Source organism: Heterodontus francisci, chromosome 5 (assembly GCF_036365525.1).
Source record: "Heterodontus francisci isolate sHetFra1 chromosome 5, sHetFra1.hap1, whole genome shotgun sequence".
NCBI classification, from domain to species: domain Eukaryota; kingdom Metazoa; phylum Chordata; class Chondrichthyes; order Heterodontiformes; family Heterodontidae; genus Heterodontus; species Heterodontus francisci.
Genome location: NC_090375.1, coordinates 144,330,025 through 144,353,599, shown reverse-complemented (window position 1 = coordinate 144,353,599; position 23,575 = coordinate 144,330,025). Strand labels below are relative to the sequence as shown.

Here is a 23,575-nt window from a genome sequence, read left to right as displayed (position 1 = left end):
CAATACTCCAGGTGCAGTCTCACCAAGGCTCTATATAATTACAGTAAAACATCTTTACTCTTATAGTCAAATCCTCTTGTAATGAAGGCCAACATACCACTTACCTTCTTAATTGCTTGCTGTACCTGCACGTTAGCTTTCACTGACTCATGAAGAAGGACACCCAAGTCCTTTTGAAATTCAACACTTCCCAGCCCCTCAGCATTTAAGGAGGACTAGACAGGCTAGATGCAGGCAGGATGCTCCTGATGGCTGGGGAGTCCAGAACCACGGTCACAGTCTCAGGATATGGGGTATGCCATTTAGAACCGAGATGAGGAGAAATTTCTTCACTCAGAGGGTGGTGAACCTGTGGAATTCTCTACGGCAGAAGACAGTGGAGGCCAAGTCATTAAATATATTCAAGAAGGAGATATTTCTTAACGCCAAAGGGATCAAAGGATATGGGGAGAAAGCAGGAAAAGGGTACTGAATTAGACGATCAGCCATGATCTTTTTTGAATGGCGAAGCAGGCCCAAAGGGCCGAATGGCCTACTCGTGCTCCAATTTAACTTCACATTTCTCCACATTGTATTCCATCTGCTAAATTTTTGCCCACTCGCTTAGCCTCTCCAAATCCCCTTGAAGCATCTTTGCATCCTCCTCATAACCCACATTTTCACCTAGTTTGGGTCATCTCCAAACTTGGAAATATTACATTTAATCCCCACATCCAAATCATTGATATAGATTGTGAATAGCTGGGCCCCAAGCACTGATCCTCACTAGTCACAGCCTGCCAATCCGAAAATGACCCATTTACTCCTACTCTGTCTTCTGTCCGTGAACCAGTTCTCAATCCATGCCAGTATATTCCCCCAATCCCATGTGCTCTAATTTTGCTTACAACCTCTTGCGTGGGACCTTATCAAAGGTTGCTGAAAATCCAAATACATCACATCCACTGGTCGCCCCTTATCTATTTTGCGAGTTACAGCCTCAAAAAATTCCAACAGTTTTGTTAAACATGACATAAATCCATGTTGACTCTGCCTAAACAGACCATTATTTTCTAAATGTCCTGTTATCAGATCCTTTGTTATAGATTCCAGCATTTTCCCTACGACTAATGTTGGGCCAACAGGTCTGCAGTTCACTGTTTTCTCTCTCCTTCCTATCTTAAATAGTGGGGTTACACTTGCCACTTTCCAATTTGCAGGAACCATTCCAGAGTCTATAGAATTTTGAAAGATGACCACCAAAGAACCTACTATCTCTACAGCCTCCTCTTTCACCACTCTGGTATGTAGATCAACAGGTCCAAGGGATTTATCTATTTAAGCTCCATTAATTTCTCCAGTACTTTTTTTTAACTAATATTAATATCTTGCAATTCTTCATTTACATCAGTCACTTCTGTCTGTCTTCAAGGAGGAAGCATTTGTTTAGTTTCTTTGCCATTTCTCTATTCCCCACTATTAATTCTGCTGACTCCTCTTGTAATGGACCCACATTTGTCTTTGCTAATCTTTTCCTTTTTACATACATATAGAAGTTTTTACAGTCTGTATTATTTTTCTTGCTGGTTTACTCTCATTCTATTTTCCCTTCCTTAATCGTTTTCTTGGTCCTCCTTTGCAGAATTCTGAAATGCTCCCAATCCTCTGGCTTAACATTTTTTAGGCAACTTTATACGCCTCTTCCTTTGCTCTAATACAATCCTTGATTTCTTTCATTAGTCATGGTTGTAACACTTTCCTTGCTGGGTTTTTGTGCATTAAAGGAATGTATTTTTGTTGTAAATGTATATGGATTTCAGTAAGGCGTTTGATAAGGTTCCCCACGGTAGGCTATTGCAGAAAATACGGAAGTATGGGGTTGAAGGTGATTTAGAGCTTTGGATCAGAAATTGGCTAGCTGAAAGAAGACAGAGGGTGGTGGTTGATGGCAGATGTTCATCCTGGAGTTTAGTTACTAGTGGTGTACCTCAAGGATCTGTTTTGGGGCCATTGCTGTTTGTCATTTTTATAAATGACCTGGAAGAGGGTGTAGAAGGGTGGGTTAGTAAATTTGCAGATGACACTAAGGTCGGTGGAGTTGTGGATAGTGCCGAAGGATGTTGTAGGGTACAGAGAGACATAGATAGGCTGCAGAGCTGGGCTGAGAGATGGCAAATGGAGTTTAATGCGGAAAAGTGTGAGGTGATACACTTTGGAAGGAGTAACAGGAATGCAGAGTACTGGGCTAATGGGAAGATTCTTGTTAGTGTAGATGAGCAGAGAGATCTTGGTGTCCAGGTGCATAAATCACTGAAGGTTGCTAACCAGGTTAATAGGGCTGTCAAGAAGGCATATGGTGTGTTAGCTTTTATTAGTAGGGGGGTCGAGTTTCGGAGCCACGAGGTCATGCTGCAGCTGTACAAGACTCTGGTGAGACCGCAGCTGGAGTATTGCGTGCAGTTCTGGTCACCGCATTATAGAAAGGATGTGGAAGCTATGGAAAGGGTGCAGAGGAGATTTACTAGGATGTTGCCTGGTATGGAGGGAAGGTCTTACGAGGAAAGGCTGAGGGACTTGAGGTTGTTTTCGTTGGAGAGAAGGAGGAGGAGAGGTGACTTAATAGAGACATATAAGATAATCAGAGGGTTAGATAGGGTGGATAGTGAGCGTCTTTTTCCTCGGATGGTGATGGCAAACACGAGGGGACATAGCTTCAAGTTGAGGGGTGATAGATATAGGACAGATGTGAGAGGTAGTTTCTTTACTCAGAGAGTAGTAAGGGCGTGGAATGCCCTGCCTGCAGCAGTAGTAGATTCGCCAACTTTAAGGGCATTTAAGTGGACATTGGATAGACACATGGATGAAAATGGAATAGTGTAGGTCAGATGGTTTCACAGCTCGGCGCAACATCGAGGGCCGAAGGGCCTGTACTGCGCTGTAATATTCTAATTCTAATTCTAAACTATGTATTAGTTCTTTAAATGTTAGCCATTGCCTGACTGCCATCATAACTTTTAACATAGTTTCACAATCTACCATAGCCAATTTGCCCCTCATACCTCCATAGTTTCCTTTGCTTAGATTTAAGACCCTAGTTTCTGATGGAACGACATCACTTTCAAACTTAATGTAAAATTCTATATTATGGTCACTCTTTCCTAAAGGCTCCTTCACAAGATTACTAATTAGCCTTTTTCATTGCACAATACTAGATCTAATAGCCTGTTCCGAGTTGGTTCCTCAATGTACTGTTCTAGAAAACCATCTTGCATACATTCCAAGAATTCATGCTCCACAACATCAGTACTAATAAAGCTTACCTAGTCTATATGTAGATTGAAATCCCCCATGATCCCCCTTGTTACATGCATCTCTAATTTCCTGATTTATACTGTGATTTACATTACCTCTGCTGTCTGGTGGCTTATAAACAACTCCAACAGCCCCTTGCTGTTTCTTAGTTCCACCCAAACTGATTCTACGTCACGATCTTTAGAACTAAGGTCATGTCTCACTACAGTACAAATTCCCTCTTTAATTAACAGAGCTACCCCACCACATGTTCCCAGCTTCCTGTCATTCCTGAATGTCACATACCCTTGGATATTCAGGTCCCAGCTTTGGTTTCCTTGTAGTTACGTCTCTGTAGTTTAGTTTTAGTTTAGAGATACAGCACTGAAACAGGCCCTTCGGCCCACCGAGTCTGTGCCGACCATCAACCACCCATTTATACTAATCCTACACTAATCCCATATTCCTACCACATCCCCACCTGTCCCTATATATTTCCCTACCACCTACCTATACTAGGGGCAATTTGTAATGGCCAATTAACCTATCAACCTGCAAGTCTTTGGCGTGTGGGAGGAAACCGGAGCACCCGGAGGAAACCCACGCAGACACAGGGAGAACTTGCAAACTCCGCACAGGCAGTACCCAGAATCGAACCCGGGTCCCTGGAGCTGTGAGGCTGCGGTGCTAACCACTGCGCCACTGTGCCGCCCCAATGGCAGTCAGGTCATACATATGAATTTCTATTTGAGCTGACAATTCATCTGTTTTACTCTGAGACACATTGAGACCGGGAGCAGCCCTGACACAGACCATGGTCCCGTTGCCCATTACTGACCCCCCACCCTCCCTCCCCGCTGGCTCGGAGACACATTGAGACCGGGAGCAGCCCTGACACAGACCCTGGTCCCGCTCCCCATTACTGACCCTCCCACCCGGCTCTGAGACACATTGAGATCAGAAGCAGCCCTGACACAGCTCATGGTCTCGTTCCCCATTACTGACTCCCCGGTGTGAGACACTGACAGTACCTGCAGCGCCTTTCACCCTATTCGAGTTATCTTCTCCAACCATGCACCAACTCCAGATTAGTCATTACTGGCACTTCTAGCCAATTTTTGGCAACGCCCTACATCACTCTATAAGGCGTTTATTTTTCAACTATGTCCCCGTCCTTTGGGATTTCCTTTCAAAACTACTCTACCCTATCTCTCTCACTTTTAAAAGCCTCCTAAAAACTAATCACCTATTCCTTTAATTTAATTTTTGCTTGTCCATCTCTGCCCCTGTGAAATACTCTATTATGTGAAGAGCATTATATTGATGCCAAAAACTAATACCAATCATCATTTGTCTTAATTCTGACTGTCTTTTCACTTAAACAAACAGCAGTATCTCCTCTCAGGTAAAGATCTTTAAATGTTAAAAAAACCTAATTGCCTTGCAGCTGCACCTGCTCTTAGGCAATTTACAGTGGTGCTGGCAGAGGCCGAGCAGCAAGTCACTATTCTATGAGCTATAATTAATGTGCAGATTGGGAAATTAAACAAAAGAGGGATTTCAGACCCTCAAAAAAGGTAAGAGACAGCAGATGCCAAGCACATACTTGCTTTAGATATGCTGTGTATGGAGGACAAACAACAGGCATTCCTCAAGGGGTTTATCATTGCCTGAGAAACCGGGTCAGAAACACACAGCTGCAATTCCTTCGGGCCACCTACACTTAAAATGGTAGCATTGGTAACATAGCTTAATGCTGATCTAAACTGCTAGGATCTATTAGAAAACTATGTAAGCATTTCAGTCCTGGTGCACATGCAATTCCTCTAAGATCGTGGGTTGCTTGGCTGACCTTGCGCTGCTGTTAATGCTGTTCCTCAGCCAGTATCTAAAGAGGTATGAGCTACCTCCATCCAATGTTGGGGGGGGGGGGGGGGGGGAGAAGAGGGCAAGAAGGGTAAAGAAATCAAAAAGTGATATTTACCTTTTAGCAAAGAGAGACATTCTCTTGTTTCTTCATGTTTAACAACTTACAAAACTGTGGGAGCTTGCAGCTTTAAAACAATTATTTCAGGGCAGTTGATGATGGAATTGCAAGCCCAACGTATTTATTCACAAGTAAATACCTGACCTCACATAACACAGTCAAGAACCTTACCTGCGTGGAGTAAACCTTTTCAGCAGTCCATCACAGTGCAAGAAAAATACTGCCTGTCGCTATTAAAGGAGGCGCCACTTTAAAATAAAAACCCAAACCTTTGGCTGGTTGATACCAACAGAAGCACATGACTTATTCTCCCACGGACACATGCTACTTAATCAGATGAGCTCCTTTACTTCATAAAACTCGCAAATCATGGAACTTTTCAAAATGTAAACACTATTACTATCTGTCGAAGTGTTACTCCTTCAGCCCTGACAAACAAGCCCAGAGTGCCAGCCGCAGCATGAAGAAACACAGATGTTTGCATCAAAGCACCGTCTCGATGATGAAACGTTACTCGCTTCAATACTCACAACCCAACCTCATACCAGGTCCCCAATCCGCAGGAAGGAAACCAAACCACTGTTCATTAACACACACACAACTCGCAGCTGCTTGATGCGGCAACCCGCACATGCGCACAGACCCAGACTCTGCCCCGCCCCCTAGTCTGCTCACACTCAGAGCCGCAGCCTCGCGAGAGCTGCTTGATTGACAGGCAGCGCGGGGCAGTGTTTCGCGTGCAGCGCCGATTGCAGCAGAGAGCGTGCAAATTCTGTTCACAAACGCACACAGCAGGGTGCAAGGTCATGGTCCTTATTGGTATCAATGATATAGAGGGACGAGGTTCTACAGGCAAATTTCAGGGAGCTGAGAAAGGAATTGAAGAGTGGGACCTCAGAGGCAGTAATCTCCAGATTACACCCTGTGTCGCCTGAGAAGTCGGAATATAGTGCAGGTGAATGTGTGCCTGGAGAGATGGTGCACGAGGGAGCGCTTTAGATACCTGTACAATTTGGATGGTTTGCACCTCAACAGGGCTGGGACCAATATCTTGCTGAAGAGGTTTGCTATTGGTGTCAGGGAGGATTTAAAATAGCTTGATAGGGTGATGGGAACCCAAACATGGATTCAGAAGGAAGAGAAACAAAACTGGAAATAGTCACAGTCATACAGCGCAGAAACAGGCCCTTCAGGCCATTCTGTCTGTGCCGGCCATGAAGCACCTACTTATTCTAATCCCATTTTCCAGCACTTGGCCCGTAGTCTTGTATGCTATGGCATTTCAAGTGCTCATCTAAATACTTCTTAAATGTTGTGATGGTTCCTGCCTCTACCACCTCTTCAGGCAGTACGTTCCAGATTCCAACCACCTTCAGGGTGAAAATTTTTTCCTCAAATCCCCTCTAAACCTCCTGCCCCTTACCTTAAATCTATGCCCCTGGTTATTGACCCCTCCCTTAAGGGAAAAAAGTTTATTCCTATCTAATCTTTTAATGCCCCTCATAATTTTATATACCTCAATCATGTCCCCCCTCAGCCTTCCCTGCTCTAAGGAAAACAACCCTAGCCATTTCAGTCTCTCTTCATAGCTGAAACACTCCAGCCCAGGCAACATCCTGGTGAATTTCCTCTGCACCCTCTGCAGTGCAATCACATCCTTCCTATAGTGTGGTGACCAGAACTGTACACAGTACTCCAGCTGTGGCCTAACTAGCATTTTATACAGCTCCATCATAACCTCCCTGCTCTTATATTCTATGCCTCGGCTACTAAAGGCAAGTATCCAGTATGCCTTCCTAACCACCTTATTTACCTGTGCTGCTGCCTTCAGTGATCCATGGACAAGTACACCAAGGTCCCTCTGACCTTCCATTGCATATTCCATTGCCTTGTTAGTCGCCCAAAATGCATCACCTCACACTTCTCAGGATTAAATTCCATTTGCCACAGCTCCGCCCATCTTACCAGCCCATCTATATCCTCCTGTAATCTAAGGCTTTCCTCCTCACTATTTACGACACCACCAATTTTCGTCGCATCTGTGAACTTACTGATCATACCTCCTATATTCACGTCTAAATCATGAATGTACACTACAAACAGCAAGATTCCCAGCACTGATCCCTGCGGTACACCACTGGTCACATGCTTCCACTCACAGAAACAACCAAAGAACAAAGAAAATTACAGCACAGGAACAGGCCCTTCAGCCCTCCAAGCCTACGCCGATCCAGATCCTCTATCTAAACCTGTCGCCTATTTTCTAAGGGTCTGTATCTCTTTACTTCCTGCCCATTCATGAATCTGTCTAGATACATCTTAAAAGACGCTATCGTGCCCGCGTCTACCACCTCCGCTGGCAACGCGTTCCAGGCACCCACCACCCTCTGCGTAAAGAACTTTTCACGCATATCCCCCCTAAACTTTTCCCCTTTCACTTTGAACTCGTGTCCCCTAGTAATTGAATCCCCCACTCTGGGAAAAAGCTTCTTGCTATCCAACCTGTCTATACCTCTCATAATTTTGTACACCTCAATCAGGTCCCTCCTCAACCTCCGTCTTTCTAATGAAAATAATCCTAATCTACTCAACCTCTCTTCATAGCTAGCGCCCTCCATACCAGGCAACATTCTGGTGAACCTCCTCTGCACCCTCTCCAAAGCATCCACATCCTTTTGGTAATGTGGCGACCAGAACTGCATGCAGTATTCCAAATGTGGCCGAACCAAAGTTCTATACAACTGTAACATGACCTGCCAACTCTTGTACTCAATACCCCGTCCGATGAAGGAAAGCATGCCGTATGCCTTCTTGACCACTCTATTGACCTGCGTTGCCACCTTCAGGGAACAATGGACCTGAACACCCAAATCTCTCTGTACATCAATTTTCCCCAGGACTTTTCCATTTACTGTATAGTTCACTCTTAAATTGGATCTTCCAAAATGCATCACCTCGCATTTGCCCTGATTGAACTCCATCTGCCATTTCTCTGCCCAACTCTCCAATCTATCTATATTCTGCTGTATTCTCTGACAGTCCCCTTCACTATCTGCTACTCCACCAATCTTAGTGTCGTCTGCAAACTTGCTAATCAGACCACCTATACTTTCCTCCAAATCATTTATGTATATCACAAACAACAGTGGTCCCAGCACGGATCCCTGTGGAACACCACTGGTTACACGTCTCCATTTTGAGAAACTCCCTTCCACTGCTACTCTCTGTCTCCTGTTGCCCAGCCAGTTCTTTATCCATCTAGCTAGTACACCTTGGACCCCATGCGCCTTCACTTTCTCCATCAGCCTACCATGGGGAACCTTATCGAACGCCTTACTGAAGTCCATGTATACGACATGTACAGCCCTTCCCTCATCAATCAACTTTGTCACTTCCTCAAAGAATTCTATTAAGTTGGTAGGACATGACCTTCCCTGCACAAAACCATGTTGCCTATCACTGATAAGCCCATTTTCTTCCAAATGGGAACAGATCCTATCCCTCAGTATTTTCTCCAGAAGCTTCCCTACCACTGACGTCAGGCTCACTGGTCTATAATTACCTGGATTATCCCTGCTACCCTTCTTAAACAAGGGGACAACATTAGCAATTCTCCGGTCCTCCGGGACCTCACCCGTGTTTAAGGATGTTGCAAAGATACCAGTTAAGGCCCCAGCTATTTCCTCTCTCGCTTCCCACAGTAACCTGGGATAGATCCCATCCGGACCTGGGGACTTGTCCACCTTAATGCCTTTTACAATACCCAACACTTCCTCCCTCCTTATGCCGACTTGACCGAGAGTAATCAAACATCTGTTCCTACTAGTAAGACTCCTTGCATTATAATAGATGCAATCCAGCTTTGCATTTTTCACTTGTGCCTTAACAGCTCGATATTTGCTCTGCCTTCCAGACTGACTCTGTTTCTCTTCTATATTTGACTGTGCATCACCCCTTACTGTACCTCCACTCTGTATCCCACCCCCCTGCCAAATTAGTTTAAACCCCCCCCCACAACAGCACTAGCAAACCTCCCAGCAAGGATGTTGGTCCCGTTCCGGTTCAGATGCAACCTGTCCAACTTGTACAGGTCCCACCTTTGCCAGAAACAGTCCCAGTGATCCAGGAAACTAAAGCCCTCCCTCCTGCACCATCTCCTCAGCCACACATTCATCTGCTCTATCCTCCTATTCCAATACTTACTAGCACATGGCACTGGGAGCAATCCAGAGATTACAACCTTTGAGGTCCTGCTTTTTAATCTGCTACCTTGCTCCCTAAATTCTTGTTGCAGGACCTCATCCCTCTTTCTACCTATGTCGTTGGTACCAATGTGTACCACGACCTCTGACTGTTCACCCTCCCCCTTCAGAATGTCCTGCAGCCGCTCCATGACATCCCTGACCCTAGCACCAGGGAAGCAACATACCATCCTGGAGTCACGTTTGCAGCCACTGAAACACCTATCTTTAGCCCTTACGATAGAACCCCCTATCACTATAGCTCTCCCACTCCTTTTCCTTCCCTCCTGTGCAGCTGAGCCACCCGTGGTGCCATAGACTTGGCTCTTGCTGCATTCCCCTGAGAAGCTATCGCCCCCAACAGTATCCAAAGTGGAAAATCTATTAGAAAAGGAGATGGACCCAGGGGACTCCTGCACTACCTGCCTAGTTCATCTACTCTGCCTGGCGGTCACCCATTCCCTTTCTGCCTGAGCAGTCTTTACCTGCGGTCTAACCACCTCCTTGTACATGCTATCCACAATAATCTCAGACTCGCGGATGCTCCACAATGTCTCCAGCCGCTGCTCCAGATCCAAAATGCGGATTTCGAGTAGCTGCAGCTGGAGACATGTCCTGCACACATGTTCGCCCTGGACACTGGATGTGCCCCTGACTTCCCACATTGCACAGGAGGAACACTCCACGTTGCCGAGCTGCCCTGACATGACTTACCCATAATTTAATTTATCCCCTTAAATTACCCAACAATTAGATTATTTATACTAGGGATCTTGATTCCCTAAAAAAAGAACACTACCTACTATAGTAAAAAAAACTGTAGAACTTTCCCTTTACTTTAGTTACTTACCCAGCCATTTAGTTATTCCCTAACAGCAGTGACTCACCAACCAATCACCTTGCAGCTTTTCTGTGATGTCACTGTTGGCTTTTTTTTTCAAAACTCCGGCGGACTCGAAGAGGTCCGACTGCTCTCGGCTCCTGAAGGTAAGTGAGATGATGAAAACTAAATGCATTGCAGGCAAAAATAGAAGGCAGAAAGTTAGGAAGTGTGGAAGGTTGAGGAATCAAAGTATGATATAGCTAGTACTGACACATGGCTTAAAGAAGGGCTGGAATGGCTGCTCAACATTCCTGGTTGCAGGGTTTTCAGACAGGTTAGAGAGGGGCGTGGGGGTGGGTGTGCAACATTAGTTAAAGAAACAATCACAGCTGTGAGGAGGGATGATGTGCTGGAAGGATCATCAAATTAAGCCATATGGGTTGAACTGAGGAACAAAAAAGGGACAGTCACACTACTGGGAGTGTACTACAGACCCCCAAACAGTCAGAGGGAGATAGAAGAGCAAATATAAGAACATAAGAAATAGGAGCAGGAGTAGGCCATTCGGCCCCTCAAGCCTGCCCCGCCATTCAATAAGATCATGGCTGATCTGCCCCTGACCTTAACTCCTCTTTTGTGCCAGCTCCTCATAGCCCTCAACTCCCTGATATTTCAAAAATCTATTGACTTCCTCTTTAAATACTTTCAGTGATCTAGCCTCCACAACTGTGTGTAGGCAAATTGCTGAAAACAAAAGGGCAGTAAGAGCATACAGAGTAGGATAAGGCAAAAAAGAAGAAAGCCTATGTCAGATGCCAAGAGCTGAATACTGCAGAAAGCCTCGAGGAGTATAGGAAGTGCAGGTGAGAAATTAAAAAGGAAATTAGGGATAGAATCTTTCCGGTCCCGTGGAGATGGGTTTGAAGGCAGGACAGGAAGCACAAATGGATATGAGGGTGTTGGGTCAACATGCTCCTGCCGCCAGATGATTTTGCCAGAGGTGGGTTATCAAAGGCAGTGGCTACATGCCCGGCAGCGGCAGGTAGCCAATAATTACCAATTAGGAGCTTGATGGGGAGGATCTTTCTGGCATTGGAGCGACCTCCCACTGAGTGCCAAGACGGCAGTCTGTGAAGGCAGCCTCCCAGCTGCAGGCGGGGTCCATCGGAGCCAGAGGTTCCATGCCCAAATAACGGGGCCGCGGGCCAAACGATTCCTCTGCAGTGGTTCCACCTCCATTTTGAGGCACCCTTGTGCTCTCCTTGCTGCCTGAGCAGCGCCCACAACTCCCGGTGGGGCTGCTGGCATTCCAAAGCTGCAGACCTTCTGATTGGGCCTACAGCTTCAGGAATCTGCGCGCCGTCCTTAATTGCACCTTGCTCAAGGAGGTGGCCTCTTAATTGGCAGATGAGGCTCACAGACCACTGGGGACGGGACCCGCAATGTCCCCGATGGAAGAATATTTTCAAAGATGGTACAGGCATGATGCTGGAGGACTGCAGGGCTGCTAATGTTGTAACATTGTTTAAAAAGGGAGGAAGGAATAGCCTGTGTAATTACAGGCCAGTCGCTCTAACCTCGGCAGTGGGAAAATTATCGTAAAAAATTCTGAAAGGTAGTATAAATCATCATTAAGAGAGGAACGGATTAATCATGGATAGTCAGCATAGATTCGTTATAGGAATGTTGTGTCTGACTAACTTTATTGAATTTTCTGAAGAAGTAACAAGTAGGGTTGATGAGGGTAGCACATTTGATGTAGTCTATATGGATTTTAGCAAGGTTTTTGACGAGGTTCCACACAGCAGACTGGTCAGAAAAATAAGGCTTGTGGGATCTAAGGGAAAGTGGCAAGTTGGATCCAAAATTGGCTCAGTTGCAGGAAGCAAAGGATAATGGTTGACGGGTGTTTTTGTGACTGGAAGGCTGTTTCCAGTGGGGTTCAACAGGGCCCAGTACTGAGGCCCTTGCTGTTCATGGTATATATCAATGAGTTAGACTTTAATGTAGGCAGCATGATTAAGAAGTTTGCAGATGATATGAAAATTGATCATGTGCTGGATAGTGAGGAAGAAACTGTAAACTACAGGAAAATATCAATGAACTGGTCAGATGGGCAGAAAAGTGGCAAATGGAATTCAATCTGGAGAAGTGTGAGGTAATGCACTTGGGGAGGACGAACAAGGCAAGGGAATGCACAAGAAATGGTAGGATTCTGAGAAGTGTAGAGCAACAGAAAGACCTTGGAATGCCTACAGATTCCTTAAGGCAGGACAGGTAAATAAGGTAGTCAAGAAATCATATGTGATTCTTTCCTTTATTGGCTGAGGCACAGGGAAGTTATGCTAGAACTGTACAAAACACTAGTTAGACTGCAACTAGAGTACTGCATACAGTTCTGGTCACATTACAGAAAGGATGTGATCATACTAGAGAGGGCATAGAAGCGATTCACAAAGATGTTGCAAGGATTGGAAAATTTTAGCTCTGAGGAAAGATTGGATAGGGTGACGTTGTTTTCTTTGGAACAGTAGAAGCTGAGGGGAGATTTAGTTGAGGTCTATAAAATTATGAGGGGCCTAGACAGAGTGAATAGGAAGGACCTATTTCCGTTGCAGAGGGGTTAATAACCAGGGGCATAGATTTAAAGTAATAGGTGGAAGGATTCGAGGGGAGTTGAGGAAGAAAGGCTGATTGAGCCAGAAACCCTCAATGCATTGACAAAATACTTGGATATGCACTTGAGGTGCCATAACCTACAGGGCTACAGACAAAGTGTTGGAAGGTGGGATTAGACTGGATGGCTCTTTTTCAGCCAGCACGGACATGATGGGCCAAATTACCTCCTTCTGTGCCATTAATCTTGCAGTGTTTCTGCCCAGACTCTCCCCTGCACATACCAAGAGCAGGAAGCAAGGCTCAGGCTCTGCCCCAGTGTCTCCCCTGCACACACACAGAGGCTAGAATGTTATGTCGGGCCAGAGCCCTGCCCACTGGCAAAAAAATGTCAGTGGCGAGCCTGCCTCTGCTGGCCCTGGAAGCCACACTGTAACTTTATATGGTCCAGGCCCTGAATTGGCCTTGGGCAGAACTTACGCCCCTCTGAAACAGGACGTCCCGCATCCAAGAGCTGCCGGCCAATCAGCGAGCCCACAACCTTCCGGCTCAGAGGCAAGTTGCTACCAACTGAGCCATCGCTGACCCTTGCAAGTCTACCTTCCAAGATCCAATTATTGTATTGTTACGACCGGGTAAGAAAGGTGTTTAGGAGTCCCTCTCAGCCTTTACCTGGTCTTACCATATCAGGGTTTAATTTTAAACATACCGTGTTTTAGCTCCCCCTTGGTGAATCCTTGTTCAACGCTTTCCAATTATAAGGCAAATAAACCAGCACAAACAGGTTTGCTTAGGTTTAAAAAAGAAAAGGATACACAGCATGCCCATGCTAGCATGCATCCGTGATACACATGTGCAAATAGAGACAGAAAAGAGCAGAAGAAAAAATAAAGTGGAAAAGTTAAGGCAATATCTGAAGAGTTTTTGTTACGGTTCTTTGAGTGCACAGTAGAGTCCTTGATTGCAGGTAGATCTTGCTTTTCGTTGGGGCCCAGTATTCTTCTTAAACCTTGTTTAAATCTTGCTCTTGTTTGATTGGGAACCATCTGACTTCCCACTTGCAATTTATCTCGTTTGTCTGTGGGTAAAATCCAGAACGGTAGCACCCAAATTTCTGTTACGACCAGGTGAGCAAGGTGTCTAGGTTTCCCTCTCAGCCTTCACCGGGTCTTAACGTAACTGGGTTTAATTTTAAACACATCGTGTTTTTAGCTCCCCCTTGGTGAATCCTTGTTCAATGCTTTCCAATTATAAGAGCGCATGGATGAACTGCAACAATTGTTTCTCCCTGTCTGGTGCAAAAGTAAAACGGGAAAGGTAGCCAAACCCTGGCTTACAAGGGAAAGTCGAGATAGCATTAGATCCAAGGAAGAGGCACATAAATTTGTTAGAAAAAACAACAGACCTGAGGATTGGGAGCAGTTTAGAATTCAGCAAAGGAGGACCAAAGGATTGATTAAGAAAGGGAAAATAGAGTACGAGAGCAAGCTTGCGGGGAACATAAAAACTGACTGTAAAAGTTTTTATAGGTATGTGAAGAGAAAAAGATTGATGAAGACAAATGTAGGTCCCTTACAGTCAGAAACAAGGGAATTTATTATGGGGAATAAAGAAATGACTGACCAGCTAAATGCATACTTTGGTTCTGTCTTCACAAAGGAGGACACAAATATCATACCAGAAATGTTGGGGAACACAGGGCTTAGTGAGAGAACTGAAGGAAATCAGTATTAGTAGAGAAATGATGTTGGGGAAATTGATGGGATTGAAGGCTGATAAATCCCCAGGGCCTGATGGTATGCATCCCAGAGTACTTAAGGAAGTGGCCCTAGAAATAGTGGATGCATTGGTGGTCATCTTCCAAGATTCTATAGACTCTGGAACAGTTCCTACAGATTGGAGGGTAGCTAATGTAACCCCACTATTTAAAAAGGGAGGTAGAGAAAGCAGGGAATTATAGACCAGTCAGCCTGAAATCGGTAGTGGGGAAAATTCTAGAGTCCATTATCAAAGGTTTTATAGCAGAGCACTTAGAGAAAGGTGGGAGATTGGGGCAGAGTCAGCATGGATTTACGAAAGGGAAATCATGCTTGACAAATCTACTAGAATTCTTCGAGGATGTAACTGGTAGAGTTGATGAGGGGGAGCCAGTGGATGTGGTTTATTTGGACTTTGATGTGGTTTATTTGGACTTTCAGAAGGCTTTCGACAAAATCCCACATAAGAGATTAGCATGTAAAATTAAAGCGCATGAGATTGGGGTAGTGTATTGCGATGGATAGAAAATTGGTTGGCAGACAGGAAACAAAGAGTAGTGATAAATGGGTCTTTTTCCGAATGGCAGGCAGTGACTAGTGGGGTACCGCAGGGATTGGTGCTAGGTACCCAGCTATTCACAATATATATTAATGATTTAGATGAGGGAACTAAATGTAATATCTCCAAATTTGCAGATGACACAAAACTGGGTGGGAGGGTGAGTTGTGAGGAGGATGCAGAGAGGCTTCAGGGTGATTTGGACAAGTTGAGTGAGTGGGCAAATGCATGGCAGATGCAGTATAATGTGGATAAATGTGAGGTTATCCACTTTGGTAGCAAAAACAGGAAGGCACATTATTATCTGAATGACTATAAACTGAGAGAGGGGAATATGCAGCGAGACCTAGGTGTTCTCATACACCAGTCGCTGAAGGTAAGCATGCAGGTGCACAGGCGGTAAAAAAGGCAAATGTTATGTTGGCCTTCATAGTGAGAGGATTCGAGTACAGGAGCAGGGATGTCTTGCTGCAATTATACAGGGCCTTGATGAGGCCACATCTGGAATATTGTGTGCAGTTTTGGTCTCCTTATCTGAGGAAGGATGGTCTTGCTATAGAGGGAGTGCAGCGAAGGTTTACCAGTCTGATTCCTGAGATGGCGGGACTGACGTATGAGGAGAGATTGAGTCAGTTAGGATTATATTCGCTGGAGTTCAGAAGAGTGAGGGGGGATCTCATGGAAACCTATAAAATTCTGACAGGACTTAGGGTAGATGCAGGAAGGATGTTCCCGATGGTGGGGGAGTCTAGAACCAGGGGTCATAGTCTAAGGATATGGGGTACACCTTTCAGGACTGAGATGAGGAGAAATGTCTTCACCCAGAGAGTGGTGAGCCTGTGGAATTCGTTACCACAGAAAACAGTTGAGGCTAAAACATTGTACGTTTTCAAGGAGTTAGATATAGCTCTTGGGTCTAAAGGGATCAAAGGATATGGGGCGAAAGTGGGAACAGGTTACTGAGTTGGCTGATTAGCCATAATCATAATGAATGGTGGAGCAGGCTTGAAGGGCCAAGTAGCCTACTCCTGTTCCTATTTTCTATGTTTCTATTTTTCTAAGACTAAGAAACCAGCACAAACAGGTTTTCTTAGGTTTATAAAAGAAACATTGAAATTTATTAAACTTAAACTCCAATTTGGTTGTGCCTACAGATAAACGATGCGCCCACGCTCGCATGCATACGCGCTACAGACATGCAAATAGAGACAGAAAAGAGCAAAAGAAACAATAAAGTGGAAACGTTTGAAGCAATATCTGAAGAGTTTTTGTTATGGTTCTTCGAGCTCACTGTAGAGTCCTTGATTGTCAGTAGATCTTGCTTTTCGTTGGGGCCCAATATTTTTCTTAAATCTTGTTTGCTGTAGGAGACTTTTCTCTCTTGGGGTTCATGTGTCTTCAGTGGATTCAGAGGCTTGTGAGAAAGAGATGGGAGCAAACTGGAGAGATCTTCTCAGTCCAAGAGCAATAGTCTTTTTTTAGTTCAAACTGTCTGTGGCTAGTTCAAAAGACCCTGGAGCAGCCAGTTTGTCATGTGACCAGCTGGTCAAACCAGTCCTGGATTCTATCACTTTAGCAGTCTCTGGAATGCTCCTCTTACACACAATTCCTGGTGATCAAGGTCCATTGTGGGTTGAATGTGTCAGGGAATGGTCTTTTGTCCTTCCAAGCTCTATCTGTTAATATGCAAATGTCTTTTCCAGCCACGGCTGATCTGTTTAACAAGTCATTTTCTTGCTCCAGCAACAGTTTAAAATCAATGTTCATGACAAAATTAATGTGCCTCATTCTTGGCAGGTGGGGGCCGAGCATGACAGTACCCTTGAGAGATTTTGAGTGTTGAGCAACAAAGCTCAAATACTGAAATTAAAAACAGCAAATGCTGTAAACACTCAGCTGGTCAAGCAACATCTGCGGAGAGAGAAATGGAGTCCACTTCTCAGGTCCATGACCTTTCAACATACTGTTCCAATACTTATTGTCGGATCCACCAGTAATGATGCTTCGCAAGACTGAGATTTAACTTGCTGCACAGACTTTATTCCACCATCTTCACTCTCCAGATACAGCCCTTCAACATGTGCTATCTGACCTTTGATCCCCCAGGTCATATGACCTCCTAATGAATACAGCATGTACCGTATTGTATCTAATATGTGAGTACTGTATTGTACCTACTATGTGAGTACCGTATTGTATCTAATATGCAAGTCCACATAACATTCAGTTATCATCAGATATCCCTCCCTTATCAGACTGAAAACTTGTCCATATTTTTTCTGGTATTACACAAATGAATACATGCACATTAGATAAAATCCTTATATCTCTTGGGTGGTCTCCTCTGAAGCATGGCTTAGGAACTGTGGTTATTGGCCCCGAATTTGATGGTATCATCTTCCTTTCAGGATCCTTTACCTGTGCCCCTGGACTGCAAGCTGTCAGCCTGCTGTCAGAAACTGGAATCTCTGGTCCGTGGTCCAACTGGTAGCAATGTGCTGCGTATTTGTTCAGCTGGGTTGGGTCAGCTAATGACTTGACATCCATGACATGATTCGACAAATTTTTCTGTATCCTTCTCTTTTCCAGGCCAAACCTTGGTCCTCAGGTTCTGCTTCGTACTGACCACTCCTAAATTACCTTCATGAGCCAATGCCACCATTCTATTCCTTATCTGCTTTCGCACTACAAATCCATTGCCTCTGAGCACACATTTCCCCATTGTGCACAGTTCATTTCTCACAGCAACATAGAACTTGTGTATATACTTCTCCCAGTCTCCTGTCTGGATCCTCTGCCTGATGTCTTTTAGTTCTGGATCTCTGGTTGACTCTCTCTCAATCTTCCTAGTTGTCATTGTTACGGGTGTTGAGTGTACTGCTACAAATCGCACAAACAATTCCACTTCCTTCTCTAGCATAGACCCTTCCATCTTATCCACCTTCAATAGTCTTGATAGCGAATCCGCAATGTACATCTTCCTTGCAAAGTGACTAGCCTTGTACTTGTATTGCTGAAGTCTAAGTAATAATCTCAGCACATGGTTTTGACCTCGGAGAGAATATTGCCTCCAGTGGTTTATGGTCTTTCAGCAACTCAAATTCAACGCCAAACAAGTATGCATGAAATCTTTCACATGCCCAGACCAGTCCTAAGGCCTCTTTTTCTGTCTGAGAATATTGCCTCTCCACATCCGTCAAAGACTGGCTTTTGTAAGCGATGACTCTTGGTCCTCTACCATGTGTCTGCTCTAGCACTGCTCCTCATCTCACAAGACTGGTATACACAATGACCTTCATAGGTCATAATATCCAAGAGCATGAGCACTCATCAAATTTTCCCTCAGTGCTCTGAATGCATCCTTCTGCTGTTGGCCAAACACAAATTGTTCATTCTTCCTCGTTTAGCTCCTCAATGGATCAGCCAAAGTTTGGTATGAATTTTGCACAATAGTATATTAGACCAATAAAACTCCTCACCTCACTAGCATTTTGTGGTTCTCTTGCCTCTGCCACTGCTTTAACTTTCTCTCTGGCTGGATTAATACCTTGACTTATCAACGTGGGATCCATAAATACCAGCTCTGACACTCCGAATAGGCATTTGTCTATATTCACCATTAAACTTGCTGCTTGCTGCTTGTAGCCTTTCCAACACTAGTCTCAACCTCTCGTCATATTCCTCATGAGAGACACCATGAACAATGATGTCATCTGAAATATTGGCTGCTCCTGGCACACCTTGAATTATTTTATGGATCTCATGCTGGTAAATCTCAGGTGCTGCGTTTATGCCAATTAAGTCTTTATATTGATACAGTCCACAGTGTGTGACAAATGTTATCACCTTCCTAGACTCTGGGTGCAATTCTAGCTGTTGGTACCCCCACTTTAAGTCCAACATGGAAAACATCTTACTTGTCTACATCTTCTGGAGTATCTCATCTACAATTAGTATAGAATAATGTTCTTTAACCACTGCCTCATTCACCTGTATCATGTCAATGCACAGTCTGATGTCTACATTTGGCTTGAGCACTACTAATACTGGACTCATCCAAGGTGTTGGTCTTTCTACTGGTTCAACAATGTCTTGATCAATGAGCTCCAGAATCTTGGCTTCAACCTAACTCCTCAGTAAAAAAATGTGTTCTTCGTCCAGGCTGAGCTACTGGCTTGATGTTGTCTTCAATGGTCAGCTTCACCTGATGATCATGAAGCTTTCCTATTGCTTAGAAATCAGTTCAGTATATGACTTCAGCAAGTTCACCTTCAAGCCAATATGCAGGACTGTTAAGGCTTGAGCTGTCTCTCTGCCCATGAGTGGTTTCCCCTTTCTCTTCGATGACCACAAACTCTGCATCTACCTTTTCATCACCTACTTGCATTACAGTCTTGAAACATTTCACAGTTTGAAGCAGTATATTTATGGGTACAACTTCTGCACACATTTCCATGATGTGACTCTATGTGCACTCAATTCTCTTCTTCTTAAGTTCTCCCCACAATGTCCTCTCAATCACATTACTATCACTTCCAGAATCCACAATGATGTCCACCTTCACCCCACCATTCAGCACTGTAACTTTATCATGTTTCCCATCATTGACTGCAAACATGTTTCCCTCATCACATTCACCATAATTTTTGCCGTCATCCTCTATTCGGCAAACATTTCTGCCTTGTTCATTCCTCTGTCCTGTTTTCCTTTCCAGACTTTCCACTCTTCTCAGTTTTGCTTCTGCACTTCCTAGCTAAGTGATCCTTTCCCCTGCAATTTCTGCAGGTCTTGCCTTTAGCAGGGCAGCAAGAATCCTTCACAAAATGTCCCAAATTTCCACATTTGAAATACTCTTTCTCCATCTTACGTGGGCTTCTTCTGCCTTGACCTCTGGAGGATCTAAGCTTGTTCACTTGACTTGAGTTTGATTCAGGATACCCTGAAGCTTCCAATTTCATCAACTGGAATTGAGCCTCCACAGCTTCAAACGAAGCTGCCACCCTCAATGTTTTTGCCAAGGTTAACACACCTTTTTGCACCTCAAATAGCTTGACCGGCAATTTTGTACAACTGAACCCTGAGCAGATTATCCAAATCATTTCCATAATTACATACCTTAGATGCTTGGCGCAGTCTGGTGACAAATTGCACAACAGTTTCCCCATCTGTCTGCTTCATCTGTCGAAAAACATATCGTTGAAATGTTGCATTTATCTTTACCACATAATGACTGTTTAATGCATCCACAGCCTTGTCAAAATCATCAGTGCCATGAAAGCGTTTTGATTGTGTCTCAGCATTGTAGAGCAACATTGCACTTCTGATGAAAGGTCACTGACCTGAAACGTTAACTCTGCTTCTCCCTACACAGAGGCTGCCTGACCTGCTGAGTATTTCCAGCATTTCTTGTTCTTATTTCAGATTTCCAGCATCTTCAGTATTTTGCTTTTACTCCATTGCACTTGCTGTGTTGGTGTCACCCCCTTGAGAAACAGGCCCCTACTGTCTACGTAAGCCTCATCTCTTCCAGCCATGCGACCCATTGTGAACTCACGACACTGGCTTCACTGTTGGGATCAAACGGAGTTACACCTCTAATCCCAGCAGAGTCCAATCCGCCAATATCTAACTGCAACAGCTCAGCAAACTAATGCAGTATTTTAATTCTTGTCGCCATTGTTGGATCTTCCAGTCATGACACATAGCAAGACTGATATTTAACTTGCTTCAGACTTTATTCAGCCATCTTCACTCTCCAGACACAGCCCTTCAACATTTGCTTACTGACCTTTGAACCCCCAGGTCAGATGACCTCCTAACTAGTACAGCATGTATTGAATCTAATATGTCAGTACTGTATGGTATCTAATATGTGAGTACCATATTGTATCTATATGCAAGTCCACATAACACTCAGTTATCATTATGACACTTACAGCCACAGTTTTAGAAGATTCACAAACAACTTCAACCCTTAGCATTTCCAGCTTCAGCAGTATTTGGCTTTTGCAGTAGTTTCAACCCCTTCTCTGTTCAAATTCTAAGGCATGCCCAGACAAGGTTGACAAGTCCCTGTACCGCAGGGGTGAATTTTTTTAATTCATTCTTGGGATATGGGCATCGCTGGCAATGCCAGCATTTATTGCCCATCCCTAATTACCCTTGAGAAGGTGATGGTGAGCCACCGTCTTGAAGCACAGCAGTCCATGTAGTGAGGTATATCCACAGTGCTGTTAGGGAGGGAGTTCCAGGATTTTGACCCAGTGACAGTCAAAAATGGCCATATAGTCGCAAGTCAGAGTGGTGAGTGACTTGGAGGGGAAATTGCAGGTAATAGTGTTCCCATGCCTCTGCTCCCTTATCCTTCTAGGTGGTAGAGGTCACGGGTTTAGAAGGTGCTTTTGAAGGCGCCTTGGTGCGTTGCTGCAGTGCATCTTGCAGATGGTGCACACTGCTGCTACTGTGCACCACTGGTGGAGGGAGTGAATGTTTAAGATGGTGAATGGGGTCGCAATCAAGCGGGCCACTTTGTCTTGGATGGTGTTGAGCTTCTTAAGTGTTGGTGGAGCTACACTCGACCAGGCAAGTGGAGAGTATTCCATCACACTCCTTACTTGTGCCTTGAAGATGGTGGACAGGCTTTGGGGAGTCAGGAGGTGAGTTACTCACCACAGGATTCCCTGTCCCAGACCTGCTCTTGTAGCCACAGTATTGATATGACTGGTCCAGTAAGGTTTCTGGTGAATGGTAACACCCGGATGTTGATGTTGGGGGATTCAGTGATGCTAATTCTGTTGAATAACATAAAGGGTACAATTCTAAAGGGGATGCAAGAGCAGAGCGACCTGAGGGTATATGTGCATAAGTCGTTGAAGGTGGCAGGACAGGTTGAGAGAGTAGTTAATAAAGCATACAGTATCCTGGGCTTTATTAATAGGGGCAGAGAGTACAAGAGCAAGGAGGTTATATTGAACTTGTATTAGACACTAGTTCAGCCTCAGCTGGAGTATTGCGTCCAGTTCTGGGTACTGCACTTTGAAAAGATGTGAACGCATTGGAAAGAGTACAGAAAAGATTCATGAGAATGGTTCCAGAAATGAGGAACTTCAGGTATGAAGATAGATTGGAGAAGTTGGGATTGTTTTCTTTGGAGAAGAGAAGGTTGAGAGGAGATTTGATAGAGGTATTCAAACTTTTGCGGGGTCAGGACAGAGTAGATAGAGAGATACTGTTCCCACTCATGAAAGGATCGAGAATGAGAGGGTACAGATTTAAAATGATTGGCAAAAGAAGCAAAAGCGACGTGAGTAAAAACTTCTTCACGCAGCAAGTTGTTAGGATCTGGAATTAACTGCCTGACAGTGTGGTGGAGGCAGGTTCAATTGAGGCATTCAAAAGGGAATTTGATTGTTATCTGAAAAGGAAAAATATGCAGGGTTATGGGGAGAAGGCGAGGGAATGGCATTCGGTGAATTGCTCATTCGGGGAGCCGGTGCAGACGAGATGGGCCACATGGCTTCCTTCTGTTCTGTAACAATTCTGTGATTCTGTCTTTCTGTGAATGTCAAGGGTGATGGTTAGGTGGTCATTGCCTGGCATTTCTGTGACACGAATGTTATTTGCCAATTATCTGCCCAAGCCCGAAAGTTGTCCAGGTCTTGCTGTCTACGGGCACAGACTGCTTCAGTATCTGAGGAGTCACGAGTGGTACTGAACACAGTGCAATCATCAGCAAACATCCCCACTTCTGATCTGATGATGAAGGGAAGGTCATTAATGAAGCAGCTGAAGATGGTTGGGGCTCGGACACTACCCTTTGGAACTCCTGCAGTGATGTCCTAGTGCTGAGATGATTGGCCTCCAACAAACACAATCATCTTACTTTGTATAATAAAAGCATCTTACTTTGTGCTACGTATGACTCCAACCAATGGAGAGTTTTTCCCCTGATTCTCATTGACTTCAATTTTCCTAGGGTTCCTTGATTCACACTTGGTCAAGTGTCTCCTTGATATCAAACGCAATTACTCTCACCTCACCCCAGAATTCAGCTCTTTTCTCCATGCTTGGACCAAGGATATAATAAGGTCTGGAGCTGAATGTCCATGGTGGAACCCAAACTGAGCATCGGTGAGCAGGTTGTTGCTGCGTAAGTGTCACTTGATAACACTGTCGTTGACACCTTCCATCACTTTGCTGATGAATGAGAGAGTAGACTGATGGGGCGGTAATTGGCTGGATTGGATCTGTCCTGCTTTTTGTGGACAGGACATAACTGGGCAATTTTGAAAATTGTTGGGTAGATACCTATGTTGTAGCTGT

The 23,575-nt window shown here is 44.6% G+C and overlaps 1 protein-coding gene across 5 annotated transcripts in view; it reads right to left on the bottom strand.

Moving 5' to 3' along the window:
• The window catches only part of LOC137370078 (mediator of RNA polymerase II transcription subunit 30-like), a 62,212-nt gene extending 56,310 nt beyond the window's left edge, over window positions 1–5,902 (bottom strand). For 2 of the 5 annotated variants that reach the window (XM_068032182.1, XM_068032187.1), the window contains exon 1: window positions 5,788–5,902. The gene's annotated coding sequence lies outside the window, so the exon portion shown is untranslated. Of the gene's footprint in view, window positions 1–104; window positions 2,559–5,428; window positions 5,748–5,787 lie in introns of those variants that run through there. The other 3 variants (XM_068032184.1, XM_068032185.1, XM_068032183.1) reach the window with 3 other exon arrangements.
• Window positions 5,903–23,575: the final 17,673 nt, after the last annotated feature.